We start from the raw sequence: 19,477 nt of genomic DNA, 5'->3' as shown, positions 1-19,477 counted from the left end.
CAGAGAAGCTTGGTCTCTGTTTGGTCAGTCTCCAGCTCCAAAACCTAGCACAAACACACTGGTGTACCCAAGGGAGGGAGAACTGGCAGCGTAAAGCTGTGTGGAATACGGCTCCAGCCTTAACAGGTCCATGCTTTGTGTTCTCAGAGCACCCCACACTGTGCAGGAGATGTGGCAAATCGCTCCTTATCTCTGAGGAAGGTCAGACCTATAGGCTGAAGCAGGAGTGACCACTTTGATTTAGGTCCTCTTTGATTTGAAGAATAAAAAGATGCAAGTCCCTTTTCATGCTTTGAGGGCTAGAGATTTAGGGGTGCTTTCATGCCTCTGTCCCATTTTAGTCTTCAGGAAAGAGAGGGTTATGCATTACTCCAATTTCATTTTTTCAAACACAATTTGCAGTTTAGAACAACTGTGTGTGCATTGGGGCTTGGAAGAATTAAAGGCTACTAAATTAGGGGAACTTTTTAGGTGGAAAAAGTGGCTTCAGAAACAGGCATTTTTGAATTTACAACCCAAAAATTATTTTATCATTTCTCCCAACACTTAAATTACCTTGAGTGTTTATCTCCCCTTTTAGGGGAGTCAATTTCGTCTTCATGAAAGTTCATGTTATTCACTGAAGCAGTCAAGACTTCTCTGTTTGCCTGATACCTAGAATTCCCTGTAGTTAATTGGGAGAGTATTTGTTGACTTTGATAGGTCTGCTGATCAGAGTCCATGTTGCCAAGTTCAGTAGACAAAGCATATACACCAGATTTATCTATTCCTCATCCATCTTGACAAAGGGATAAATATTGACTCAAGTGTTCAATCTTGTTTCCCTTCCATCCCCCCTCCCAGCAAAACACAAAGTACATGTTTTATGGATAGAGCCAATTGACCAAGCTTAGATAAAAATACCTTGTGCTTGTAGATATGAAATGGCATCAATTAGTCTGAGTAACAGGTCATCTTGCCTGAGACAGTGCACATCATTAGGTCTAAAAAGATGATAATATGTAATTTATAAATATATATCATATGTGTTTCCTAATGAGTTAGGAAAAAACCTTTTACCATCATATATTTTTAATTGCATAATGAATGTTACAGTATGTGAATCAGCTTGATTTAAAAATACAAAAGAGTTGAAGTACCCTAATAATAAATCTGTAGGTGTGTGTTGGAAAGGAGATGCAGTTCGCGTGACTGATGAGATATTAACAGTTTTGACCTGATCTCTTGGTGACTGATATTGATAACACTCATTTCTAGAGTGCACTGAGGCTGCCATACAGCACAGCCTCTGTTGAGGTTGGAGGGGGTGTGTACAGCTCATGCTGAGTCCAGTGTTTCTAAATGGGGTACTTGGATCAACCAGATTCCTTTTTGTGAATCATGGCTGTAAATTTAGAAGGCAGAAAATGCCTGTTTTATAATGCTGCCTGACTCTGGCAATGGGACATTATTGTTACGTACTCTGAAGTGCTCCTGCTCATCTGCGGTGTTGCCATCTTGGAGCTTCTTTTAAGGATTTGTTGGCCTCAGAGTTAGGAAATGTTTTCCTGATAATCAGCCTACACTGTTACTAGCCCTGTTAAATCACATTACTATATCTTGTACCCCAGTGGGATCCCCCAAACAATTGCTTGGCATCCTCGCTATCTGTCCCCTGTAAGACACTCCTGGATGATTATCTGGAGTCTCCCATCAAACTCCAGCTATAAGGTAGCCTGATGGCTGTCTGCTTTGTGAGTGTCCAAGGCCCTTCCTGCTTTGCATCCCATATCCCTCAGCTGCATTTTTTTGTAAATCTGGCCTGCTGTGATGTTTTGGTTAGAAAATAACTTCTCTGTGGAGTTAAGCATCTGCCAGAGATTGATAAAGGCAAAGCAGTCCAGACTGAAGGTTGTCAATCTACCCCTCTGTCACCCAGCTCTGCCTTCTGGTCTCAGAGGTTGTAGAGGAGGGAAGCTCTTGATCACTGCTTGATCCAAGGACATTGACACCGAACTGTGGAAAAGACTCTTACTCCATCCACAGTTATGCACATGGGCCAAATTCAGTCCTTAGTTTCACCATCCCAGGGTGTTCTTGAAGTCAGAATGTGATCCACAGCAAGACTAAATGGGAAACTATTTTTCCACATGACAAAGACCTAAGACTCTATGATTTTGTGCACCTTGCTAATTGGAGGATCTTGTCAAATTGGAGGTAATTCAGAGAACAACAGAAGTGATTAAAATGTTGACTGGATTGTTTCATATGGAAAGATGAAAAGAACTGAAAATATATGAGCAAGTTAAATAAGGAACAGGTAGAGGAAATATGATTCAAGTGTCAAGGAACATTGGGGGTGATTCAGTAGTGTGGCGCTCTCTCCAGGCCCCATTTTCAGAAGGTTTGGAATGAGGTTTTGAAGCCTGTGAAGCCAAAGGGGCTTCAGTATTGTCTTGATGCTACACATCAGGTGCATTTTCAGAATGAGAGCTACAGCCATTAATAACATGTAAACTGAACTACGTGTGAAGTGAGCATTAGGAAAAACTTCCAGACCTTGACTGATTTTCAGGTTGTAGAGTGTTCTTAAGAGGTGAAAAACTGCCAAGTTTCAGCAGAGTACTTATAAACCCATCCTCTAGTGTTTGGTGAATATGTCTCCTTTGTTTGAGGCATTTGAGCCTGGATTAGGTGTTAAATCTAGGCTAGGAATAGAACAAGAAACTATTCAGTTGATCAGGAATCAAGAGCAAACTATCTAAGGGAAGGATGGTTTGGAAAGGAGCTGCCCTGTGCCCAATCCTGAAGTTTTCTGTATACTATTAGTTAGAATTCAGTCTCCTGTGGAATCAGTAAGGATTTGGTTATAATAAGAATTGTGTAAAAGCAGAGTTTGTGATTTTGCTGTCCATATCTCTAGGGAGTACTGTGCAATGATCTGCTGCCATGACCCACTCAGGTTGCACTTGACAGTGCAAGTGTCCCTGTTAAATAACCTGTGAGTCAGGCAGCAGACCTAAAGACGATGCAGTTTTTTGCTCATACTTGAGTGGAGGTGCAGAACTCATTGCTGCAGGATGTCTCGGGGCTAAAAGTAACAAACAGATCCAGAAAAGGACTAGGAAGATTTGGTGGGTGGTTAATAAAAAGGCTAATCTGGTCTGGATCAAGCCCTGGAACTGGAAGACTCTAAATCATTGGTTGTTAGGAGCTGGTCTAGCTGTGAATTTTTTTCTACCTTGATTCACAAACTCTTTCCCGAAGCTTCAGATGGTGGCCATGATTGAAAAAGGGGTCCTGCCTGTGGGCATGACCCACAGGGATTATGCTTCTGATATGAACAAGAGCAGCAGTGTCTGGCTGATGGAATCTCACTGATTTCACTCTGTCCAGAAAGAGACCTCGAGGTTCAGCCCAGGATGCCACAATTTCTGTCTCCTGTGTAAAGCCAATGCAGCATTTGGGTCTTGCCTGAACACTCCCTTTCCACTAGTTTAACTAAAGGGGTCTTTCAGACAGAATAATCCAGAATACTTCAAGATGTAGATTGTTTAAACTGATCGCCATCCCAGTTTATCTGACCTGTTTTAGCATACCTATATAAATCTGCAGTGAGAAATTTCCTGATACAGCCAATTTTAAGCTGACAGAAATAGAGGCTACACTGGGGTTTGCACTGGTTAAACTGAGTCCTTTTGATTAAACTGGTGCCAAATTCTGTGTGGACAAATCCTCATATTGTAACAAACCCACACATCCTCCCTTTCCTCTGACAATCATATCAGGCTGGTGAGTCCTATGGACCCAATCTAATAGAAATGGAATTTTTACCATGCAAATCTTATTACCTAAAGTGCCAATGAAACTAATGGGATTTTGGATAGTAAAAAATACTCTGTATGTGATACATAGTTTGGAATATAAATTCATGGGGGGGGGGGAGGAATGTAAGGAAAAGGAGCTGTTATTGCATGTGGTCCTTTGTGACTTTGGAGGACCTGTTCATCCTGACACCTCTCAGCTCCCACTTGATTTCAGTGGGACCAAAGTGGTGTTTAGCATCTTGCTGAAAACACTGAGCTCCTTGCGGATCTTCATTTTGAAATTACACAGCTAAGTGTTTGGTTTAGAACTCATATAAGGGAAGTGAACAAAATATACCCCAAACTCTCCACTTCAAGGATGGTCATTGAGAGGAATATATTTTTTTTGAAGGGAGACATTTTTTGCTGTGGAGCTTAGCTGAATGCATCAAGGACACAGGGAACATTTGGGCATATTTTGAAAATTCCCGGATTAAAAAAAAAAAGGCTAAACCTAGATAACACTTCCATTTAATCCCCCTCACCAGTATACACACATACATATATATATATGCTAGTGTCCTCTGACTTCCAGCCTGTGTGATAGCTCTCAACCTGAGGACAGTGTCAACAGATAGATCTAAAGTTAATAACTGAAGTGTTGCAAACACTAAAACCTCTAAAACTGTTTCCTGTAGTTCCTATTCGTTGTGATAACACAGCACATCTTGTGAAGGGTCCAGCACCCCTTGTCATTGCTTGGTCAGAATTCCTACAGTTTTTTCTGGGTGCTTAGTTTATGTGTACATTCTGGCCTACAATATTATGGAGTAAAATCTTTTTAATAAACTACAGAGTTGTGCTGTTTTGATGGTGATGCTGATCATTGGATGTTGCAGTTTAATCCCAGTTGGCAGCTAAACACCACACAGCCGCTTGCTCACTCCTCTCCAATGGGAGGGGAGAGAGAATCAGAAGGGTAAAAGTAAGAAAACTTGTGGATTGAGATAAGAACAGTCTAATAATTTAAATTAAATAAAATAATAATGAAAAATTATAATGAAAAGGAAAATAACAAAATCAGAAGTAAAACTGAAGGAAAACAAGTGATGCAAATGAAAAACCATTGTTTATCATAAGCTGAATGATGCCCAGACTGTTCCCTGAGCAGCAGCCCCCCAGCCAGCTTTCCCTATAGTTTATAAAATGAGCATGAGGCCATATGGTACAGAATATCCCTTTGGTCAGTTGGGGTCAGCAGTCCTGGCTGTTTCCTTTCCCAGCTTTTTGTGCACAGCCAGCCCACTGGCTGGTGGAGTAGCAAGAGAAGATGAAAAGTCCCCAACTTTGGGTAAGCACTGCTCAGCAGCAACTAAAACATCAGGATGTTATCCACATCATTCTCATTCTAAATCCAAAACACAGCTCTGTACCAGCCACTAGGAAGAAAATTAACTCCATCCAAGCTGAAATCAGGAAACTTGGTTTCCTGTCACTTTGGAAGGAAAGACGCAATAAATGATACCTTTATTTTTGTAAGTATTTTAATGAAACAGACAGAAAAGGCACTTCAGAAAAGTGGAGGAAAGAGGAGGAGGTCAGATATAAACAACTGCAATGTGATGTACGTTTTTGTGGCGTTGATAGTTATTATTCCCAAAGAAAATAATGTCCTTTTTTATTTGCTTTTAACATTTCGCCCTTGGCATCTGTTCCATCCATTGTGGACTAACCTAGACTCTGTTCTCTGACGATGGGTTAAAGCGAGCACTTACTGAAAAGCATTCTCTACTTAATTACTTTTCCTTCTTCTGGAAGCTATTTTTTTATAGTCACATGTTAATTGTGTATTAGTGGGCCTTTCTGATTAGTTGAAAACATAATGAAACCTTTGTAAACAACAGGGAGAAAAAGGGGGAAAGAGGGAGGGAGGGAGCAGGAACTGGGGAGAAAGGGACAGGGAGAAAGAGATGTGTGAAGTGGGGGCTGGATCGGTGGGGGGGAGGTCGACCAGTTTTGAAAGGCAGAAATTATGCAAGTGGAAATTTCTGGTTTTTTTTGAATGACAACTTCCCTCGCCCAAATTAATCAACTTACTTAACGAGAAATGAGATGCATGGAGATGCAAATTGCTGTTGATCTCCAAAAGCAGGGTGGCAAAGGCAGCAAGTTGGAATGGCATGGAGGGGGGTTGAGCCGCAGCTGTCCACTAACAAGTCAGTCCTATTTGTAAAGGGCACGGAGCTGAATAACGGTTTTGTTATTGGCTTTCTCTCTTTCTCAGCCGTAGGTAGAAATGCTGCATTTGTTTCCTGCTACTATTTCAGTGAGATAGATGTCCTCCTTTTTTATCTCTCTTGCCCATTTGATTTTCACAGTGGAGCCCTGTGTTCCCCATGCACCCCAGCCTCCCTGTGACAGGGCAAAAAATTGGGATACATGAGGAACACAGGCTCAGGTGCAGGGTCTCAAACATGCAAGGTAATACCAGATAACTAAGTTTTCTGCAAACCTCTCAGAAGGGCAGGAAAAATTAAAAAAAAAAAAAAAAAAAAGAAAAAGAAAAAAAAGAAAGCATGTAAGCAGTACTTAGGACCCAGCTCAGAGCCCAGCCTGTGTAGATCAGATTCGGTGAATCAGCTAAATCAGGCCCCCTTCTCGGAGATGTTTTTTCTTTCCCTGGAAAGCTGCTCCTTAAACACAATTCACATTGGTTGTTTTTAAAAGGACTATCCTCCGTTTGCAGTGCTGGATTTTGAACGGGCAGAGCCTCCCCCTCTCCGGTCCTCCGCCCCCACCTCCTTCTGTTGCTGCTTTAAAGAGCTGTGCTTATAGGGATTTTGCAGCTCTCCGTGTGTTATTAGAAAACGTGTGGCTGGGACGGTTAAAATGGGAGTGCTACTGTATGCAAGAGCAATGTTCACTGTAAGCAATCCAAGGAAATCCTGCCAAGGCAGTATATGAACAGCAGCCAAACAAAACACAGGCGCCTTTCCAGTGAAAACCAGCACACTTCTGCAAATAGAGGAAAAATTGACTTTCTGATTTGGAGTGTTTCTACAACTAAGAAGAATTACTACAGTGATTGTTCTAAAAATATTTTTCAGCAGCACATTCTCCAAGGGGTTGGGATGCTTAGCATTGTTTAATTATGCTTCTCTGAGGTGATCAATCTGGATTGTATAGAAATAAAATAGGAAGTTTTTAGGATCTTTTTTTTTAGCTAACATCGGCATTATTTTTCTGCAGCGTTATAGTGGCATAAAATACCACCTACTTAAGGAGCAAAACCAGTGATTTTATCTTTGCACTTCAGGAAGTATGATTAGAGATTCGTCCTTTGCAACTTCATAGGCACATGAAATTTAACTGCTTAATCTAGAGCAACCCCCAAGATCCCTACCTCTGTAACTGATCGCTTTTATTTTTCACCTGCGGTATTTTATACCTTCCTCCTTCCCTTGTCTCCACCTTGCAGCCCCCCAGCCTCCCACCCCCCCGCCTCCTATTTAGGCTTTTAAAGCTTCTGCTCATTTTGCTTCTTTGTTCACCCAGTCTTGGATTTTCTTTTAGAGGACTTTTGAGTCCTGTAGGAATCCTTTTAGTATAGATGTATCTGCCGACATTCTGGCATTCAAAAAATTTCCATAACGATGGAAATTGAATGGGATTCCACAAATTTGCATATTGTGAAGAATAAATATGTTATTAAAAATTGTTTTGCTAGTCTCAGCTTCGATTTTTTTTCCAAAGAATTCTTAGTAATGGAGTTTAAGAATGCAGTGGGCTTATCTAAAATGAGCTAAAGAAACTGGATAGATCTAGGGAGAATTGCTATTATGTTTTTTTTTAATTTCCAAAGCCCAACATAATATCAGCAGAAGAAAAGGCAACAGAATTGTCAAAGATTGATTTCAGTGTGTGTATTTCTTCTATTTCAACTGTTTTTCTTTTAACTAAAGATACAAAAGATACTTTACTAGCTGTGTCTCCATTTATTCCTCTAAAATATTTACAGCTGAGTTCTTTAGGCTTCTAGCTGCTGTGAACTCAGTTATCTTCTTTTAACTACACCACCACAAACCAGATTTATCCCTACATTGAAGATAGTGTCTTGAGACTAACAAATCCCAATGTGGAAGAAGACCCGCATCCAGAGCCCATTGAAGCCAGTGGAAAGATTCATATTGACTTTGGTGGGCTTTGCATTGGGATATTAAACACTCATTTAATCTTCTTTTCTATTTATTTATTTTTTAAATTTAGCTACTCATTTTCAGAGTGAGAACAAATCCTAAAGTTTCCCTAATTTACTAAATTGACTTGTACTGTATTTGCCATTCAGGCAAAACTGTATTCATAGCCATTCTAACAGAGATCAAATCATGTATTTATACATATATAAACATGCATATATACTACTTATATATATGTGTGTAGGTGTATATGCACATGTACATATGTATATATGTATATATATAAAAATAAAAGAAAGCTTGAAAATTTCTGCCCTGACTGTAAGGGATGTCATCCTCTATGTTCAAATTAGGACATGGAAGTTGTTGCATATGTTGTGTCAGGGCACAGCAGTGCAGTTCTGTATCTTTAAATGTTGATGCATAACAGTGAAACCAGGTGAGATCTGGCCCCAGGTGCCGGCTGTTGCATGCATTGTTGAACAATTTTTAAAGGATGCAGATTGGGTAGTTGGAAGAGGAAAAAGGATGTCTTTTTTCTAAGGAGATCCTTTTTTTTTTTTCTTGGTGAAATATATTTTAGGTTTAATGAAATGATTAAAAAAAATTATTGACTTAAGCTTCATATATTCCTCTAATAACAGCTCTGTATAATCTAGGCCTGACCTGCCTCCCCCTGATGAGCAGTCTTAGTTGTCATGGAGCCCCAGTCATGCCAAACTGGGGAAGATTTTGTTGAGACCATGAAACTCATTTCACTGGTGATTGTACATAAATGGTGAATTAAAGATCCTTCACAGAATTACTCTGAAGCGAAAGCTTGGATGCTGAAGAGGTCCTCCAAGGACTGCTTCTGCTTTCCATGTCTGCACTTCAAGAGCCTACATGGCTTGAAAAACAACTCCAAAACGAAGTCTTTTCCTTCATTCCTTTCAATGTAAATCCAGTTTTGAATCATTTTACCTTCAAGTCCGTAGGTTCAAATTCTGTGGTCACCAGAGATGGGTCATCAAGATAAATTGCAGATAATTTGGGTAGTGGGCCATACTGAAGGTGTGTGGCTTATAAACCTAATTAGAGGTGTAGTTTGTTGCAGGCAAAAATTATTGATACACAAGGAAGGTTTTATTCAGAGACATCTGTAGGTTGGCAGCTGTGCCAGCCATCTCTGTTCCTCTAAGTAACGGAAGCCACACAGCCGGGAATAGCAACGGTTTGGTGACAAGTGTTGAGAATATTGGTTGAATTGCACTATGAAAATATTTTCATTATTTTTATTATTACTGTTCTGCAAGCGGATTTGAGATACGTGCCTGCCTATGTCTGCATGCGTGAATGGATGAGCCGGAGAGGGAGGGCTGTTATTTTTATTTTTTTCAATCACACCTCCTTAGCATTTTGTACATATCAGCATTCTAGCCGAGCGATTTGCTAATTGCACTGGAAGACCCACTTTAAATTCAGGAATACTGAAACTTTGAAACTGTAACATTTTGACTGGCGAGAATGACCAGTCTTCTTTTCTCTTTCGCAGTGAGCTAGTTGAAGGAAGCTGGCATTGTCGCAGAGTGAAAGCTCTGCAGAAGTGCCGCAGGTTTTTCATATGGAAATGTGAAATAATGGGGTGATTAAATAGAGCTGTATATTAAAGTACATCTGACATTAGAATTAGCATAATGTGCTCTAGCCCTAGGCTGAGTACTTTATTTGCCATCTGCGTCGGACCAAAATCCCCTGGGGAAGCGCTAAAATATTCTGAATAAACTCAGCCCGAGTTCTTATTGAGAGTAAAATACCATTTGTGGCACGTCGTATTGATTCGTCTTAATTGCGGTGCAGAAAAGAACATTCAGTTGCTGATGACTTTTGTACTCTGTGACAAGTCGGCTGGAGTTATTCTAACACTGCAGTTGGTTAACCTGAACAGACTGTCGTGCTCAGAGAAGGAGAAAACCTTATCTTCAGTAGCATAAACTATAGTATCATCTCCCGGCTTTGCTACTTTCTATCTCGATGCAGCATTTTTTTTTTTATTGTTTTTTATTATTCCCTGAAAACAGCAGCCAATGAACTGGAGGGAAAATGGGGCTTCATTTAATCAGTCCAAGAAAATTCACATTCTTACCTACTTATTCTCCCCAGTCTCCCTCCCCACACTTCCACCCCCATATCGTCTTAAAAAAAATCCAGAAACATCTGACCAGCTTTCATCTAAGGGAGTGAAAATCAGTGGAACTTGTCCTTGAGGATCCATCTCCGGAACCATTAGTTCAAGAGATTTATTATGTATATTCTGTAAAAAGCTGTGGCTTCTCCTGTGCATAAGCCCACGGTCTTAGTCAGTTGTAATGGTTTGATTTTTGTCAACTCTCCTCTCAAATAGGTTGCTGAATACCTTTGAAAAAGTGCTTATAACATGCATAAAAGATAAATATTTCATCTGAAGGAAAATACTTTGATGCTCCATGCAATTCTGTAACATTCATAAGGTCCAGTTTTTACCCTATAATTGCCTATCATTATACACAATTTACATATTCAAACATTCTCTACAAACCTTAGTCTAGCATGTTTTTATTACAAATTCAGATCAAGGGAATAACCTTTAACTTCAGAGACAAATGAGACAAATTTACAAGTGCATGTCTGCTGTTTTCTTGTGTTTTATAAATCCCCGCAGACCTGAACACTTTTGCTATAACGCCACTCAGAACAATATACATATATTACTACTTGTTTGTAGTGCTTCGGTAATGAGTCCCCTTTGTATTAGATAACCTATATAATTCAGCATCTAGGCCCTCCATAACGTCAATTATCTCCTCATAGCTAAATGTACATTCCATTAAAACAAGATTTACAGCCTTTACAATACTTCTTAGGGTTGAACATGGAGATTTTGTGGATTTAAAGAAGCAGAGATGGGAGTTAGCATTTGTTAAAGAAGCAATGAATTAAAACAAAAGTGCTATTTCATTTACTAAATATGAATAGGCACCTAATACCCTAAGAAATAGTTGCAGTAAAACAAACTGAAGTACTCCTGAGGAAAAAAAGACAGGAAAATTTGTTTTCACCCTTTGGCTTCTTTTATTGTTTCCTAATTTACTCTTTATTTTTCCATTATATGACATGGACAATTTCCTTTATGTATCCTTCTTTTAGTTCCTATTCAGATTACTGAGAATTCTTGATTGTAAGATGAGAAAATGGCACCTTAGAAAAGTCTGCGGGAAAAAAAATATCCCAGCACTTGCCAGTTTTCAAACAAAGCTGGTTACAGGAAACCGATTTAAAGGGAAGCTGCTGGCATATTTCATATGTTGTAGAAAAGATTGACATTATTTCAAATGCATTTGAATACCTAATGCTAAGAAAAGGCCTAGAAATGTCCTTTAGCAGTACAACGGTTTTTCATGAGTGCTGTAGATGTGATCCTATACATTAAACCACCAGCCATGGGTAGTCCTATGGTCTTTTAATCTCACCCCTGTATTGCATTCCCCATTTTCTCTGATAGTTTTCACTATTTTATACACCAGGTTTGTAAAGCATCATTTCAGTCCGCTAGCTGCTGCCTTAGGTTCAGAGAAACTGTCTAAAAGACACAAAGCTGTTTAGATGCTAAAGGTGGAGTCAGTTGAAACTGTTGTATCACAAAGGGCTGATTTAAAAGTTAACTCATTCACTATTGATCTTTTAATATTGATTTTCCTGTTTGCTCCTCACTTTTCACACTTCTCCCTTTCTCTGCTTTATAAATTGCCTTTGTATTTTAGATTTAACACCAATTAGGAGAAGGTGTTCAGAGATGACAAACACGTTTTTTATCTTCCATTGAAATAGTGCTTCTAGGTCAAAATCCCTGTGTCACGAGTTCCAACTTTTCCTATGTATTTTCTTTCCTTTTTTGCACTAAGTAAAAGCATTTCTTATACTTCTGTAGTCTGAACTTCCAGGAAGCCAGAAGCTCTTTTAAGGAACAAGAAATTGGACATCCAGAACGAAGTTGCCCAAAATGCCTATTGACATTTTATACCTAAAAATATAATATTGCCATTTTATAATGCCCTAGAAATTAAACTGAGCTGTGCATTTGGCTCATTTATGTGAATCTGGCAGTACAGATCTGAGGTATGATTAAGTCTCACAGAAAATGGGACCATTGAACACGAACTGCATCTTCAGCCAAAGGTCGCCCGTGTCCATTAAGAAGCAGGAAGCATCTGTTTGTGTTATGCATGGCTGTAGTCTGCCTGCAGCCTCCTTCTTTTTTGTAACTGTAAATGCCAGAGAGGACATATAATATGCTTCTGGGGAAAGTTTAATGAAAAAAGAACAAGTCACAACTTGCTATATTCATGTAAGTCTAGTTAAGGTCCTTGTTAGTGACCACCTGGTATAGTTTATCTGGAAAAATTCTGCATCGGTGACTGTCACAGCTACTTTGAGTTCATAGCAGAGTAATTCAAATCAGAGTTTGGCGAGGTTTATCAGGTTGATATCTCTAAGACTTTCAAGGATTTATGCTCTTTGTTCTTGGAATTCTGAAAGGATTGGCTATAGACAGACAACATGGCAGTCTAACTTCTCAGCTATGTGATTGGTAATTAATCTGTTTGGTTTTCCACTCATTTAATAAAATAGTTCATTCAACAAAACAGGTATTTATTATTACAAGAATGATAAACAGATGATTTGCAGTTCTGCCTAGTAGAAAAGGAACACTGCTGAAATGGTTTCAGAAAATAAAATAGTCTCCCAAAAAATGGGGCAGCACTTAATCCACCAAAACTGGAGTTTGACAGTTGGCTTTAGCACAGAAAGAATTAGTAGTATATTGCTAATAGTAGTGTAATATTAATATATTTTAATATTGGTGCCAATGAGTGTTACTGTAGATATTTTCCAACAGGTAGAAAATGCTCTCAAGAATGTTTGCATTGCTAATCAAAATTGGTTCTGGGAATGAGACAGTCTTGGGTGTGTAGGTTCTCTTGGCCTAAAGCTTCTTGTATAATCTCTGTAGAGAGCTTGCAGTCTCACTAGTCAAGGTAGAAAAAGGATGGGAAAAGCTGTAAAACATACAGGCAGTGTGTGGGAGAAGAATATTGCATGAAGTCGTGATTTGATGATGGCACTAGAGGAGATAGGCTATCAAGAGGCAAGGTAGAAAAAGAGAACAGGGTCTTGTATGGGAGAAAACAGGATTACTGAGAAGTAACATCTCTCAGTTAGTTCTTCCTTCAGACACCCTTATTTTTCCATCCACCTCTTAAAAATATTTAATTTTTCTTTCCCTGTCACATTCTTTCATTCGCTGACCTCATCCTGAGATTCCTCATTTCCAGATGATGAGGTCATCTGTGTGACCCCTCATGTTGGATTCTTTCATCTAAATCTCCATCTCTTCTTGACTGAGATGCACTTCAGGTTGGCTGAGCTTTACAAGAGACAACAGCTGTTTATCTGAGTGTAGAATTGGAGGTGCGTAGGTTGTGAGACTGCAGGCGACTTGTTAAGTCATAAAACACCAACTTTAGCTACCAGTTGATGCTAACTTTATGAACTGTTGGTGATAGTCCCCATCACCCTTAGCAGGATATGCTGCAAGACTCTCTTGAGCCCTTTCTTTAGATGAGGCAGTGTGGGGATGGATGCACTGCATTAACTCTGGGGATGGATAGAGGAGTTGTGCTTGTTTTTTATCTTCAGTGCTTGTTGCCATCAAAACAAAATTAAGGTGAAGAGAGGTGTAAAGAGATATGGTTCCTTTGGGTTTGGTGTTTAAAACTAGTGACTGTCATTGGACTGGCAGTGGTGATCCACATCCAGACTTGGACTCTACTTCGCATTTCTGTCTTTTTTATTGAGACTGTCAGTCCTTCTGAAATGGAGGTAGCAGCACTTCCAAACAGCCCAGGGAGTTCAGGAAGGGTAAAACTCTCGATATTGTGTGTGTTCAGCACATGTTTATTATATTATAAACATATGCAAGTAAATGTTCTTGCTAACTTGGATAATTTAAAGTGATAATATGGCTTATAAAACCTCTTCAGCAGAAATACCTGTATTTGAGATATTTTTGCATCGAGTATGAACCGATATAGTTCACACAGCAGATCCACACTGCAGACACCTGTGAAACATTTGGCCCTTGTCTGGGTGATCTGTCAAACTACATATAACGATATACTTTTTTTTTCACTATGCAACACTAAATCTTTCCAGTATTTAATGCCCTTCTCTTTAATGTCAGCTGGTCTTATAAGAAGACTTGTAAACTCGTGTTCTCAATTATGGAATTTTAATTTAATAATAATTCAATTAAAGGTGTGTTTTTTATGGAGCATCCATGCTACCTTTATTGGTATTATTAGAGTAACCATCATAATAACAAGGAGCAATTATTTAAATATTCATTAAAAATCAAGTGGTGGAGAAGAGAATAATATTGGATGAAAGATTGTAGGAACCTGATACATGTCTGTTCCTGAGTGCTACAATAAAAGGTGTCCTTTCTTTAAAGCTTGCAAGTTTCTACTTTTTCTGAACTTCTAAAGGTGCAGTAAACCAGCATTAAAATTCCTTAACGTTTTTATTGCTACTGTTGTAACTTTGTAAAAGGGAACCAGAAATATTATCTGGAAAGTATTGCTAGAGGAAAAGAACGGCCGTGGTTATGTGGACCTGACTGCAGGTCCTCACCACAGTCCTGGCAGGGGTTATGGGTGGGTGATTAAAAAGAGGGGGAGTTCATTCTCTGTTACAGCTAATGGAATTATTCAGGCATGCTGAGGGGAGGATTCATAAGGCACTGGATGTCACTGTAGCTCAGCAGAAAATAATGAATTCTCAACAGTTCTTATCTCACACTGATTATTGTTTGATGGTATCCAGAATAACTGAGGATATTTTGAGGGAAATTTTTATCTCCAGGGCAAAGACGCTCAGCATTCAGGGTATATAGAAAGTCATGTACCAACTGGGCGAGGAAGATCTGTATATCACTAAATGATACAAGTCAGACTGCAGAGGACAGATAAGTCGGGGATTCAGGCTGCCTGGTGCAGTAGGGTGGATGCCCGCAGACGCAGGCTACTCTTGTTCTGGGGGGGCAAACTGACCTGTCTTTTCTCACTGCCCCCTCTAAGGGCAGAATCTGGGAGGCAGTGTCTGAATTTAGCTTTGTTTTGTGCTATTCATGAAAGAGAAAAAAAGCTCATTATTGCTTTGACATTTTGAACGGAACATAATCTGTCATGCAGTAATGGAGGGAACACATTTTAATATTTCTGGAAAAGACCATCTTTTGTCATAATATGCAGAAAAGGCAAGAGTGTTCAATAAGTTCATAGTTTATAATTACCTGCTTTAGGAGAAGATACTAGAGAGATTTTTAATTTCCCAGATAAAAATATTATATGATCTAATGGTTGAGAGTTGAACCCGGCAATTTCAATTGGAAAGAAGAGAAGGGTTTTTTTAATATTGAAAATAGCCAACCATGGCCACCGACTACTCTAAAACAAAGTGAATTCTCTCTCACTCAACATTTCCAAATCAAAATGGGAGAAGGAGATGCTAAAAGACATGAAGTAGTTCAACTGCAAATCCTTGGGTTGGATGATGTCTGTATGTGAGGAGCTGACTAAATTGTTTCCTATGTTTTGCATGTGCATCTAGGTAGGACAATATATTGTGATCTTAAATTGCAGGAAGAAAGATTAGGCACTTGGGGAACCTTCATGATTGTAAAGGAGAGAAGGAGTGAGGTAGACTTTGGAAAGGTTGTAGAATCTCCATTTGATGACCTTTGAAGTGGGATAGTGAAGCATCTTCCATAGATATGAACAGATGCATAGAAACGGAGCTTAGTGACAGGTTAGGAGGGAATGGGTTCAAACTGAAAGAGAGTAAGTATAGGTTAGATATTAGGAAAAAATTCTTTACTGTGAGGGTAATGAGGCATTGAAACAAGTTACCCAGAGAAGTTGTGAATGCCCTGTCCCTGGAAGTGTTCTAGATAAGGCTGGATGGGGCTTTGAGCAACCTGGTCTAGTAGAAGGTGTCCCTGCCTATGGCAGGGGAGTTGGAACAAGATGATCTTTAGGGTTTCTTCCAAGCCATATCATTCTATGATTCTATGATCTCTAGGGTCAGGAACTGGACAAGCCAAACCTTAAGGTTTATCCTAGTCCTCTCATTCTTTAATTTCACAATCCTTCCTAACCTTTGAAACAGTATTTCTAAATCTATACACCTGTGTCTCAGTAGGATTCAGACCTACAAACCTCTCTGTCATTGTCTGAATGTGGCAGTGTTTGTTTGGCCTTACTGCAGCTGTGAAACTACAATTGATTGCTCAGGAGTTGTGACCTGGATGTCTCATGTCTGTGTGGTAGATATACCATATCTACCAACTACTGTAAAGATAAAGAACTATACTTGAACTATCAGCCCTGAAATTCGTGCCTAGTTACAGACTGTAGCATTGAAACCACGTGCAATTCATCGAACAGTAATAATGAAGTCTTGGCTTGTGTTTAACTCTAAGCACATGAATAATTTCATCACTATCCAACAGAGCACTTCAGCCTATGCTTAAGTTTCACTGATGTTGATTACTCACATGCTCAAAGTCAAGCACATGCTAAAGTGATAAAGACTGCATATGGCAAAGACTATATAGCTAGTTGTCATAAAGAAGGTATTTAGACAGACTTCGGTGCAGGTGGCAAGGGATTAAGATAGTCATATATCAAAAGTAGCCTTATAACAAAGAGTTTTATAGTATAGGTGCACTGCATTATTAAATATAAGGATCATTCTTGAGCAATATGTGGCTCTTTCTGGGCATATTTAAAATATTTAACAAGTTTTTGAATATAAAAATGTTTGGAGTGGATCTTCAAAGATTTTTGACATTGTTCTGTTCTTAAAAGTGAGCATCTACACTGCTCAGGGCAACTTTTAGGCAAGAAAACCATGAAGTGATAGTAAGGAAATTAACATTTCATTTATTTATTTATTTATTTATTTTTAAACAAGGAGTCTGGGGACAGTCTTTGAGGGTTGTGAAAGTTTTAAAAAAATAAAATGTATCTACATATGCAGGCATGTACACACAAACACTCATGAAGCAGTCAGAGATTGGTAGCCAGATAGCCTGCAGCCAATTTTGTTGTTGTATTGGGGTCTCCCGAAGAGGAGTCTTAAGGAGCATAAAAGCTAAACAACAGAAAGGAAGAGAAGACTTATGATTGCTAGCTTGTAAATCTTAGATCACTAATAGCACTAATTTGCTGTTTGAAAGAAAACTAAAAAGGAGGGGATTTACTTTCCTCTCTTGAATTTCATGGAGGTGAAATTTTGGAGAACAAAACAAACTAAAACATCTTAATTCCATGTAACATGTAATAGCAAGCATCCAGCCAGCTGCCATTTTGAGGGTAATTTTTTTAATCAGCCATTTCAGTTTTAGATTGGCCTTGATCCTCAGCCTGCTCAGGAATTTTTCTTCTTACGTATGCGCCTTTGCTCAAGTAAATGTGTTGCTGTTGTTGTTGTCGTCTAATACACAGCTGCTTTCTTCCTCCTGTCAGTTCTTGAGCTAAGCAAAGAGAATGCATGCACACACACAGACACTCACACACTTTATTTTTTTAAAGAAAAAAAGCCCCACAACAAAAAAGAATGCATGCTGTGACTTTAAAAATTAAATAATCGAACAGCTCTGGGTAATAAATCGATTAATTAGAGTGGATAAAGTGAAGGTGAAGGGTGCAGAGCACTCTTTAATTTGAAGATATATGACCTTGTAAGATGCTGCACTTCATTTGCTATTAGATCACACTTTGGAAGGGGCTTTATTAAAATCTATTCCAGGGTGAGCTGAGGTAAAACATATTGTTTAAAAAAGCTTTTGACAGAGTATGTTATATACTTTAGTCTGCTTCAGTGATTTCTGTCACTTTTTATACTACACATGTTGCTGTGCAAGAAAAGTTAAAGGTCTAGACATTTTCATCATATTTCTGTAAGAAACAGAAATTTAAATATTTGAAGTAATAATGGGAGCATTTACTGTTCCTTTGGCTGCAAAGCTGACATAAAACTTCCTAACTGCCTCAGTGCTGAGTAGATTTTTAAGGGATAATGTATCAGTTCCTTTCCATGTTTGTATGTGGCTTTCATTAATGTCAATAGCAGTTATGGGCACTTTTTCCAAGTCGAGTGCAGTTCTCAAACTTGTGTTTTTTTTCGAACAGCGATTGTTAGAGATTAATCAAAGCAACTGCATCTGTCTCGTACAGACACAGCATGAGGGGCTGGGGCACAGGGGCCATGTCAGCCAGGCACAAATGCCCGCTGTATTGTATATGTTTTTTCTTGGCTGTGAAGAGGTGGCTTCCCTGAAATCGAGATTTGAAGCTGCTGTCCACAGCAATAGCCCTACTAAATCAACAGAAGCATGAGGAGTTGCATCACATTTATCACCTACCTTTGTAAATAAGTCTCAATCTGATACATACTTTTTTCCTTTATGCTGTTATGGATGTATATCGGGTGATAAGATTAGATAAACTGACAGGCTGATAGGTAGGTAGATAATCTTCTAGCCTCCTTGTCTAAGGTTTTGTAGGTTTTGTTAGCAGCAGCCGTTCCTGCAACAGCCAGAAGAGGGGAATTCAGTCAGCAGCAATCCCACTTCTCCTGATGTGCCCGAGTTTTTTTTCTTTGTCTGCTATGAGTCATTCCCCTTTACAAGGTAGTTTCGATAATGCGGTTCTGCTCACCTTATAAACTCTTTCATTTTCAAGCTCATGCAACAGGCTTTTGTGAATGGCAACCTCCCTGTCTAGAAAAGGGTCTGTATAGTTCAGCTTTGGATCTGAGCACCTGTGGAGCGGCTGGATCAGGCATTGCTTGGGTCCTTGCACCGTCATGAGTCAGGCAGGAAGCTTGGTTCAGGTACTGAACTATCAGGAAGTTTAGTGCCTTTAGGTGCAGTGCAGCCATCACTAGCCAAAATATGTGCTTTCATAAACAAACAAACAAGCAAGAAATTAATTTTAGGTTTTCCAAAATGTGCAGTTGTTTTTTCAGGAAACCTTCCCCTCATTTAATAACAACCAAAACAAATCCTGGACCATGAATTTCAAGTTGACACATATTTATGAATTTATCAGAGTCTTGCAGAGACATTGAAGAAAGGAGGGGAGTGGGAGAAAAGTGCTTTTTGAAGATAGGACACAGTTTATATTGTGCCCAGGACTGGAATTTTCTAGCTAGCAAAATTATGACTGTGGTGCAGACTTGTCCACACCTGTCCTTTATGTAAAGCTGAATCAAGGTTAAAGGAATGCTTTCCACCTTTATGCAGCCGTTCAAAGAGGCTAGAAAAGCAAACAGAACAACGTTTTTGGCTCTGGTGAGCATTTCTGCATTGGAGGGCAGGCTCAGGCTCAGAAATTTTTGGGACCCAGTTCAAGC

General features: G+C 39.2%; 1 protein-coding gene across 6 annotated transcripts in view; it reads left to right on the top strand.

Annotated features, from left to right (window-relative positions):
• Positions 1 to 19,477, top strand: part of BCL11B (BCL11 transcription factor B) — a 96,980-nt gene that overhangs the window by 69,618 nt on the left and 7,885 nt on the right. The gene's annotated exons all lie outside the window — the stretch shown is intronic.

Source organism: Pseudopipra pipra, chromosome 6 (genome assembly GCF_036250125.1).
Source record: "Pseudopipra pipra isolate bDixPip1 chromosome 6, bDixPip1.hap1, whole genome shotgun sequence".
NCBI lineage: Eukaryota > Metazoa > Chordata > Aves > Passeriformes > Pipridae > Pseudopipra > Pseudopipra pipra.
The sequence above is the reverse complement of the archived record's forward strand: the minus strand, read 5'-3'. Positions and strand labels throughout refer to the sequence as shown.